Here is a 10,394-nt window from a genome sequence, read left to right as displayed (position 1 = left end):
TTAACACCGTTCCTTAGTGATTCCTTCCAAATTTCTGCCACTCCTTCTTTAACCTTTTCTTCTTTTTATGATTTTTCTTATCCCTCCCTACATCCACTTTCTCTTATTCCACTACCCTCTCCTAACACTTCCATATCTCAACCACCTCAGTTGGTTAGTGACTGTGACGGTTTTGATACTCAGATTTCCAGAAGAAGGGGATGGAGTTCGGATGATTGCCTTACAGGACCACAGATTAATTGGCCAGTAATTCCAGGAGAATGGACAGCTTCTAGTCAAGCTTATCAAAACTATGTTCATTTTGCCCAACAATATTCACAGTCTGCAGATCCTTCAGTGAGATTAACTGCTCACTTTGCTTGGTACCTGGCGTATATGCATAGGCACTCTCATACTGATTCAAAGCCTATTCCAAAATTGTGCATGAATGTCAATGTTAGCATTGATTCCCAACAGTTGGAGATACTGTATTTTCATGCCCTCTGTTTGCCTAGCAGATACCTGGTCCTGTTGGAAAGGATGTGCTGTCTCCAATTTTTCCAAAATCCTCCTACAAACTTTGTAGATGAATCCTTATCTATGGATCGATTCCGACAACATCAATCTTTTAAGAGGGATCATCTTCATTGATACCTTTCCAATGTATGGTGGAAGCTTTTTAATGCCAAACTCTTATTTTTGAAGAAGTCATTCAGATGGTTGTGTTGTGTATTAGTGTTTGTGTTGTGAGTTCATGTATGTCAAACGAACGTGGTGGTTTCCTATTGGATTTTGTGTACGAGCTATGTTTTGGAGATTTGTAGAGATGGGGTCGTGGTTGGAGAGTTGAAGCTCATGCAGATGACGAAGAAGCAAACTCTTATATCCTTTACAAATTTGTGGTGATTTTTAGTTTGATAAGAGGTGTTAATGTATAAAGGGTTTTCCTTTCTTTGTATTTTTATATCAGAAACAGGTTATAAGTCGGGGTCGTGGTGGATGGATTCTTTTTGAAAAGATATTGAAGATCAAAGTTGAGCTTTTCCCTGAACTTGTATTCCTTTTTTCTTGGGTCGCGAGGACGCTTCCTTATTAAGTGTGGGGATATGTTGAGTGTTGAAATGACTTGTTTTTTGGCTGATTTTTGTTGTTTTTGAGAGCTGAATGGTTGATTTTATGGGATGATTGGTTGATTTAGAAGTGGTTTGAGAGTGTTTTGGATGATATTGATTGTGTTTTGGAAGATCATGATGTTTTTTGATGGTTCTATGATGTTCTGATAGGTTCTGAATGGTTCTGTATACCTTCTGTTTTGTTCTGTTTTGGTCTGTTTTGTTCTGATTGTCTTCTGTAAGGAGGGATGAAGTATTGATTAATGAAGAATGAGATATTGTGGAAGCTTATTGAATGGTTTGTGAGAGTTTGGAATGATTTGAGAATGAGTTATGAAGTTTTGATAACCTTCTGTAACCTTCTGTAGGTCTTCTGTAGAGCTTCTGCTTCTGTTCTGTTTCTGTTCTGTTCTGTTGAGTGTTGAAATGACTTGTTTTTTGGCTGATTTTTGTTGTTTTTGAGAGCTGAATGGTTGATTTTATGGGATGATTGGTTGATTTAGAAGTGGTTTGAGAGTGTTTTGGATGATATTGATTGTGTTTTGGAAGATCATGATGTTTGTTGATAGTTCTGTGATGTTCTGATAGGTTCTGAATGGTTCTGTATACCTTCTGTTTTGTTCTGTTTTGGTCAGTTTTGTTCTGATTGTCTTCTGTAAGAAGGGATGAAGTATTGATTAATGAAGAATGAGATATTGTGGAAGCTTATTGAATGGTTTGTGAGAGTTTGGAATGATTTGAGAATGAGTTATGAAGTTTTGATAACCTTCTGTAACCTTCTGTAGGTCTTCTGTAGAGCTTCTGCTTCTGTTCTGTTTCTGTTATGTTCTGTACTGTAGCTGTTCTAGTACTGTTCTGTAGACTGTTCTGTATGCTTCTGTAAGTGTTCTGTGGAATGTATGTGTGACTTTGGGAAAGTTTTCTAGCCTTGGAAAGAGGTGAATACAAGTGCAAAAGAGCTGAAAGAAGTGGAAGAAGTAGCTGCTAAAGACTCAAGTGAAGACTAGAGTGAAGTGACAGTAGTGAGCTGTGAAGAGACACTGTAGTGGCTCTGGTGACCCTTCATATCAGACATACCTCTTGGGAGGGGTATCCACGACCTAAGAGTGATTATTGAGTGTGATTTTGAGAGATTGTAGTGAGGATATGATGTATTATTGATGGAGAGAGAGAGAGAGAGTCAGAGATAGCCAATTCTACTCAAACAGAGTGATTGTATATGGGAGATTGAAAGAGAAGACTATGAAGATATTGAAGATGAATACTATGTGATGTATTTCCATTCAAAGATGGTGTATTTCTCTGCTTTCTTTGTTCTATAGATGGATTTTATGAAGATATTGAAGAATATGGTTGATTCTATTAAAACCGTGGGAGGTCTACATGATGCTGCATGAAGATTTGTTGTGCCTGGTGTTCTTTTCTTCATTGTGATCATATGAAACATGATAAACAAGCTTGTTGATGTTACAAGATAGATTTTCTTGCAAGAGAATTCCCTTTTCCTTGGTGTTCCTCTCGGGGCTCCACCATTGGTAGGTTTTCCACAAATGATGCCGCCCGGCACTCCCTTGGAACATCACGAGGTTTGTCACTTAGGCCATACTGAGTCTACTTCGCAATGGGAGAGTTTCGACTGAACCCACTAGGATCGACCTGAATTTTTAGGTTCCTAAAATTAGATGGGTCTCCTAACAACTAGCTAGCGTCAATAATTTTGAGTTCCCACGTCTATAGGATTCCATTGCACTTGGTTCAAAGAGAATGGGAGATGGAGGGGAGTGGGGTATGTCAACCCTCCTAGCCATAAGGCAAAATCCCATTTTTGCCCCCTATAACAATGCAAATTGGTTCTACCTAATGACTAGTTGGTCAATTTATTATTTTCCTATTTCTATCACTGATTTAGAAAAGCTCCTAGCTAATCCAGACCACCTTACCATTGGATGGACCTGACACCCACCCGCTTTCCTTTAATGAGGGAATCATCTTTAGTTTTCTAATTACCTACAACACATTTATTAGAACATATACAAACAACTTCCTTAATTAGTTAGTTAAATCACAAGTTTTTTCATATAATTTATTTCACGAACACACATACAATTCAAATAATCCTTGAATAAAATAAACTTCTTTATTATATTGGAAGCTTATTACAATTTCCATATTTTTGACCCTGCGGAAGATACACAAAATTCCACAAGGGTATTCTACCCACCAAGATTCCACCCTTGTAACTAGTATTTAGGGTTCCAGGATTCCATCATGGGTATTGAAGGGGCTCATTAGATTCTAAGAACAATGCAAGATTTATGGCCAGAGCCCCCCCTAGCACCAACATTTCCTACTGTCGAAGACTATCCCTACAAACAGACCTTTCGCTTACAGAGCCGGTCCAAGCCTCTCTAAGCGATAACCATGATCGTCTTAGAGTGGGCTCTCCAAGCTACCTTGGGGGTAGCCTGGTGCGATCCTTCTTTTTATCCTGTTTGTCAATATTTTCAATCAGAGATCTAGTTTCTAGCAAACACAAATAGTCCTTTCAAACGTATATCAAATGATGCAATGTCAATCACACCATCATGTAGCTCACAGGTTCCACAGCCAAGGTAGACCTTATCCTAAGGTAACCTTACATTATAATGAGGATTCTCCTCCCTATAAAGAAGTGTTGAGTATATCTCTTACAACATGTTAAGAAAGGCATGAATTTTCCATTTGGGCTATCTTACCCAACATAAGCAAAATTTCTTAAAGAAATATATTGTGCCAATAACTTGACAAGATGTCTTACAAATCCTTTGAATAGAGTTTCATTTTTCATAACAAGCATTAGTCAATACTTAACCTTGTCGCATTTGACCATAACTATATGGAATGCGCATAAAGACATATGTGTAATAACCTCTAGCAATTATTTCTAACATGATTCTACAATTTAGAATCTCAATTAATCTAGCTACAATTCATAGCGATTAATCGTTTATGCTTGTATTAGTATGCTTTCTAGATAAAGTTATCAATTTGTGTAAGTGAAATTTATAAAAGCTAGTATTTTATGTAAATTTTCACCATAAACCTTATTATTTTAAGTGATGAAATAATAACCTAGTATTGAATAACCTAGTTTGGCATGACGACATTGGTAATTTTATATTTGCCCACACTTGTGTTCGCCACATCCGACGTTCCATTCGTAGTATAGTGGGAGCTCTCGCTCAACCGCCAAGACCCACGGACCACTTATTATTTCAAGCATTCCAAGCCGAGCACTAATGGCTACCTCTCACATAGCCGATGTGCTATCTATCTACGGGTGTAGTGAGCTTACCTCCATGCTGATCGAGTTACCTCCTCTCCCGCGCACTCCGGTAGCTCCACGATCCAAGTGCAAGCTCAAGCTCCATGCTCCAAGCTCCATTGCCGTGAGCAAGACAAGAAAAGAGAAGAGAAGAGAAGAAGAGAGGAGAAGATGGAGAGCTTCTCCTCCCTGGTCCCTCACACACTCACTCCCTCACACTCTCACACACTCTCTCTCAAGCACAAGCTCAAGCAAGCAAGAAGAAGAAGAAAAAGAAGAAGAAGAGAGCTCCTTTTGGCCACACACAGGAATGAGCTTCTCATTCACTTTTCAACTTTATATACAAAACCTTAAATCCCTTTTGGGCTGTCATCCCCTTATCCCCTTTTTTACATAGCCGGCAATGGCCTAGACCCTTTTTCCCATTGTCCTCCTATCTTCCTAGCTTCCTCCCTACCGCCCGTCTACATTTACAAATTGCACGGGTGAGAGCCTGGCACTCTTAAAATAAATCATTATGTGCCTTGCACTTTTTTATAACAGTATAGACTCGCGCTTTTTCTCATGCACCTTTTTCCTTGATTTAGGACTTTTCTGCACTTCTTGTGTTCCCAGATTCTTCTTGGCGCGCCTTCGTCTTTTGTTTCACTTTTTCCTTGGCCTTGTCTTCTACTTTAGATTTTCCAGCTTTTCCACCTTGTTCATTTGAGGGTTAACATTACCCCCCTCCTAGACGAGTGCCAATTCCATGGCACTCACCGTCGTAGGTAGCAGGCTCTAGCATGCACCGAAGACGTGGGTGGCTAGTGGTAGGGTGGTTGGAGTTGGGGGTAGGGTTGTTCATTGTTGGAAATTGCGCTGGGGACTGGCACGGGTGGTGGTTTGTGGGGATTCTGCACAGACCAATTGTTTGGTGGGCTTGCATGATAGGAATGGTCAAGAGGTCAAATTGAGTGATGATGAAGAGCTAACAATACATTTGATGGAGTCTTTAGTACCTGCAATTGAAAACCTCGCATATGTGGTCTCTCTCTGGGGGTTGTGCTAGTCTTCTTATCATGTACAAGATGTAGTTTGATTAGTTTGGGAGATAGGTCGAACTCTAAGCAAGTTGAGAGTATTGTCCAACACTTGAGGACCCTGACTATGTATATATTTGGGTGCAGATATTATGTGAGTGCTCGTGCATACTTAGATATTACGTAGTTAGAAGACTGCGGGTCTGGCTCCTTGTAACAATGTGTGGATGAAGCAAAATTGTCCGTCTTGAGGAGAAGTACACATGAAGTTTTATGAGACATCCTTTGTGTTGTGACAGCACAATGTAGCATAATTGAACACTTGTCTAACTTGGTGTGATTTCCTAGCAGAATGATGAGGTGCTTCAAAAGGTGGCCAAATTTTTGGGCATCACTTATGTTCGTGCCATCTCTTCATATTCTGCCACAGCAACTCTTCTTCAAGAGCAAAGAATGAGCAGATTGTTGATCGAGTTGTGATTGGTACACCACCAAGGACCATTAAAAAGGGGATGACTGCAAAAATCATGAACACCAACCACATAAAGTGTAGGTTTTTTATGAAGTTGCTTGCATAGGTCTGCTTTATTCCACATATGATTCTTTCTTTTCTGCATTATTCTCTCTTATAGATTGGGGTTATCTCCTAGAGAACAATGTTTTGACAACAATAATGGTGCACTTTTCTAGAAGTTGTGGGTATCACATTTAGAATTTTTGGCTGTAGAGTTATGGACCTGAGTGTGTTTTCTCTGTGTTACTACTGGTAATAGTTTCCAAGATGATTCTTCACATATCATTAAAGTACATCACAAAAAACAATGGTGGCTATCAGGTGTGTATACATGGATATTTTCCTTAATAGCATGTAGAATAAAGAAATAACCTTTCTCTTATTGTATCAAGTCTCTTTGGAAGGAGCTTTGGTGTTATGTCTGCCCCTCTAGCTTTATTTGAAACCATTTGTCATGTCATAAGTTGATAACCATTTGTCACATCATCAATTGATAACCATACTAAATATGGTGAATTAAGTTTGTGTATTTGTATCCTGTTACATTATTTGTATCATCATAACTCCGAATGGGGTCACGTTTACACTTCTTGAATATGCAGATGTTGTTTTTTTCTGCAACATTCAATGATCAAGTGAGGGGGTTCACAATAAAGATAGCCCTAAGGCAAACATTGTGTTTGTAAACAAAGAAGAGCTCTCTCTTGATATACATCCATTCATGGTGGGATGTCTTTTGTGGATCGTGGCCTCGTCATCAATGAACTCACGTTTGGAATGACATGTATTTTAATAACAACAAATGTGCTCACTCAAGGTTTTGATTAAGTACATGTAACTGCAAGTTTCTTTTAGGCATACATATTTGTTTGTTGTGTGTAAATTGTTAGGTACAAGATTCTTGAATATGGACCAGCAAGTTTTTTGGTGTAACTTTATTTGGCTTCATTAGTATTGTTTGGGTTTTTTAATTGTGAGGCCTTTTTGTGGTGGGGAGGTCAGATCACTCTCGTGGTCAACTATGATCTACCAATAAAAAATAAATACCCCCACGAGCCAAACTATGAATTGTACCTGCACAAAATTGGAAGGAGTGGTTGGTTTGGCAGAAAAGGTATGCAGTGATTTTCTTCAATCAAGTTGATTTAGATGATATGGGGAGGACTATATTGAGTGAAATTTTCTTGCAGATGCTGCTTTCAATCTATTCACAAACAAAAGAGACGAAGAAAATTTGAAGAAGATAGAAAGATACTTCAATCGATCTATTCCTGAGGTGCAACATCTCAATGGCTGCATTTTTTTCTCTTGTTTTAGTAAGGTGATTGTTGTCCTGCTAGATGAATAATGGTATGTTTGTCATGTGATCATATAAAGCTACAAGTTGCAAAAAAAATCTAGTCTTATGTGAAGTTGATGTTGGAGCTTTAATAGCAGCATACTATTCATGTGCAAATGTGAGTGAATAACATGCAATTTGTGTCACCTTCCATCCTGAGACTTGTTCTGTAGTTTAAGAAACAAACCCAATCTAGGGCAAAGATTGCTTTGCAAGTGGTGATTTGTTATGGTTTACAAGTGTAGATGCGCACTTACGTGAGGGCCATAAGGGTTAGGGTGGGAATCACTTTAGAATGGAGAGACTTGTGTGGGTTCAATATGGCATGGAAACTTTACCTCTAATTTTCCTTACTTTGAACTTGGTGCCTATTGGGATAGTCCCTTGCCATGTGCCCCTCCTGTTCACATGTAAAGCATGTATTTGCAACCATTAACTCCTGCATTGTGCAAGTGTTTTCCAAGTTTTTCTATGATTGGCCCTATTTTCATATTTTCTCCTCTTTTCAGCCTTTGATCCTTTCCCCTTTTAGAACATTAAATACCCTATTTTATTACAGACACACAAAAGTACTGGAACCAGGGATGGCAGCTTCTTGAAGACCACACAAGCTATGATAAGAGGCTTGGACAAATCTAGAGGCAAGGGGACAAAAATGGTAGCTCGTTTTCAACCCCTAGCCAAATTTTAGAGATAAACGTGCCAAGGACTCTTAGGAGTTAGTGACAACCTAAAACTATATTACTTTTTGAAAGGATGTATTCTCTCTCTGTTCTTGCCAATCTTTTTCTCAAACAGCCATGAAGGATAGCCTTCAAACTTCTCTCTTGCTCTTTGTGCTCAAGATTTGCCTAAAGAACCTTGGGGCAAGCATCCCACACACCTCGCTAAGCACATAGACTACCATATCAGCCATTTTCAAATAGGGATTTGTGCCACGATATAAATTTTTTTTTCTTCACAAGGTTTACCTAAGAGCTTCACACAAGGCTTCAAGCTCAAGAAAATGGGGCGCTCAATAGGATGAGAAGCAAAGCTAGACTAGCATCAAGATCTATGGTCCAATCATTGGGGATTTAGATGCCTAGGAGCTGTCGAATGTTAACATGGTTGATGTATGATTTGGGTGCTAGCCCAACAAAGGGATGAGATGTTGAACTTCCAACTTGTGAAGCCATAGGTGGTGGACCTGGTAGAAGGGGAGGCTTCAAAACCTTTGTAGCCATGAATGGTTATGAAGCACACGAAGGCAAAATCCCAGAGATTGAGCTAGAGTTAATTGGTTGAGATTATGCAACAGGTGGAACTGGTGCCACGTTTGCCCCTCTAGAGGAATACAAAAGAGGGGGTGACCCACTTGGTAGTGGTGGTTGGACTTGCACTGGTTGAGAAACATTGGGTTCAGATGGCCCTAATGAAATAGGCTGATGAGTTTGACCAGGTTGAAGAATTTGAGCAACATGTGATGATGACATTAAATCAATTTGTTAAAATGCTTCCAGAAAGCGTAGAGAGAAACCCTATTAGTGGCATCAGACCCTCCTAAAGTGTTTGTTGAAATTAACTATTGATCCTATGTGATTGGGACAAAGCTTTGTAGGCTGCTAGGATGTCTGAATAAGTTGAATGATTGTAGGTGGCTGCTGAAGAGGCTTGATAGTTGTAAAAGCAGGTTCCAAAAATAGCTAGCAAAGAAGCTCCAGAAATAGTTGGCAAATAAGACAATTGGTTATGATTTAATTACCCACCACTTCGGTCTCAACAGACAGTCCATATCCCCCACAACAATGATGATGTTGCACCTCTTTTCACAACCTACTGAACAAGTGATCAAGATGAAGGAGATCATAGTTTTGGGATAGGAGCTGAAAGACTCACATCACATTCCTGATCTTCTTCCAATCAATGCCTAATCCTGTAATGTAAGACTTCTGGACACAACACACTGCTTTGCCATACATTCCCTTCTAACCTTCCAACCATGTTGGAGTTGTCTTGAGCTGCTTGGGCCACTCCAGGGGCCATTCAGTACCTCACACATCATCATCAAAGGTAGCTTGTAGATGCAAGCAATTATTGTTACATACCATGCAACATTGGATTTATTATCTAGATCGTAGATAGGATGGAAATTCTTTTCCCGGTCTCATAGTAGGAATTTGTCGTTGGCTTTTGAAAGACAATGATATCAAATACCCATGCCCCACCAAATCATCAGCTAAGGCATTGAATGTTTCTCACAAATTCATTGAACCTTTGGCTTTATCTTCATCAAAGCTTAACAGGCCTGATGAGCTATGGGCCTCTAACGGCCATGGGAAAAAGCTTGACTAGCGGAATGGGTTGTGGATGGGTCATTGCCTCAATAATTTGCTTAAAATGCATGGTCTAAATTTGATGGCAATGCTGCAGCATGGGTACAACATGTGTGCCAAAAAAGAAGTCACTCAAAGATCATGGAAGATCTTAGTGATGGGTGCAAGTTCTTCTCAGGGATTTGTATAGCAACTACGTAGTATGGATCAACATTGGGCCATTTTCAAGAAGCCATGGAGCTTAAAACAAGCCTTTCCTAAGCTAACTCAAGCCCTCCATTGAATAGCAATTTTCAGCAACTAAGCTACACAATAAATTAGAAAAGATCAAGAGCCCACTTTTGCATATCTTTGGCAACTCATAGAACTGCCTAAAGTCCATTCCAAATACCTTTTTGAAATCTCAGGTGAAAGGTACGACCCTCTCTTTAGTGGATCTATTCCAGGAGCTAGGTTTGTAGATCTTGCTTGAAGTCTATCATAGCTATAAAAAGAAGATTCACCCACATCTCCATTCTAGCACTCTTCTATAGTATCAAAAGGCTATTAGGAACTACAAATTGGGGAATTTCGGCTATATACCTTCATTCTCATTGTTGAGCATCTCTCACAGTGCTTGTATCTTGGACATTCCTCTTCCTTGAGTCTTGGATATCTTAGCACTTTGGCACTATTGAGGCTTAAATCTTCCTTGTGGACTCTTCCTCAAGTAATCAAAGTGCACTACTATGGAGCATTGCAACTATAGTATACATGGGAGTGCATGATAGGTGTTTTGATGCTAATTGGACTATGGATGTGGTATACTTATG

The 10,394-nt window shown here is 39.4% G+C and overlaps 1 non-coding gene across 1 annotated transcript; it reads left to right on the top strand.

Annotated features, from left to right (window-relative positions):
- Positions 1-966: 966 nt before the first annotated feature.
- On the top strand, positions 967-1,034 carry LOC148041929 (small nucleolar RNA SNORD36). The gene has a single exon (XR_015692629.1). It is a non-coding gene; the product is annotated as a small nucleolar RNA SNORD36 (small nucleolar RNA).
- The last annotated feature ends 9,360 nt before the right edge of the window (positions 1,035-10,394 follow it).

The sequence above is a fragment of the Lygodium microphyllum genome, chromosome 1, assembly GCF_053477565.2.
Source record: "Lygodium microphyllum isolate KBCC chromosome 1, Lygodium_microphyllum_v1.1.10, whole genome shotgun sequence".
NCBI lineage: Eukaryota > Viridiplantae > Streptophyta > Polypodiopsida > Schizaeales > Lygodiaceae > Lygodium > Lygodium microphyllum.
This window is presented reverse-complemented; position numbering and strand designations above follow the sequence as displayed.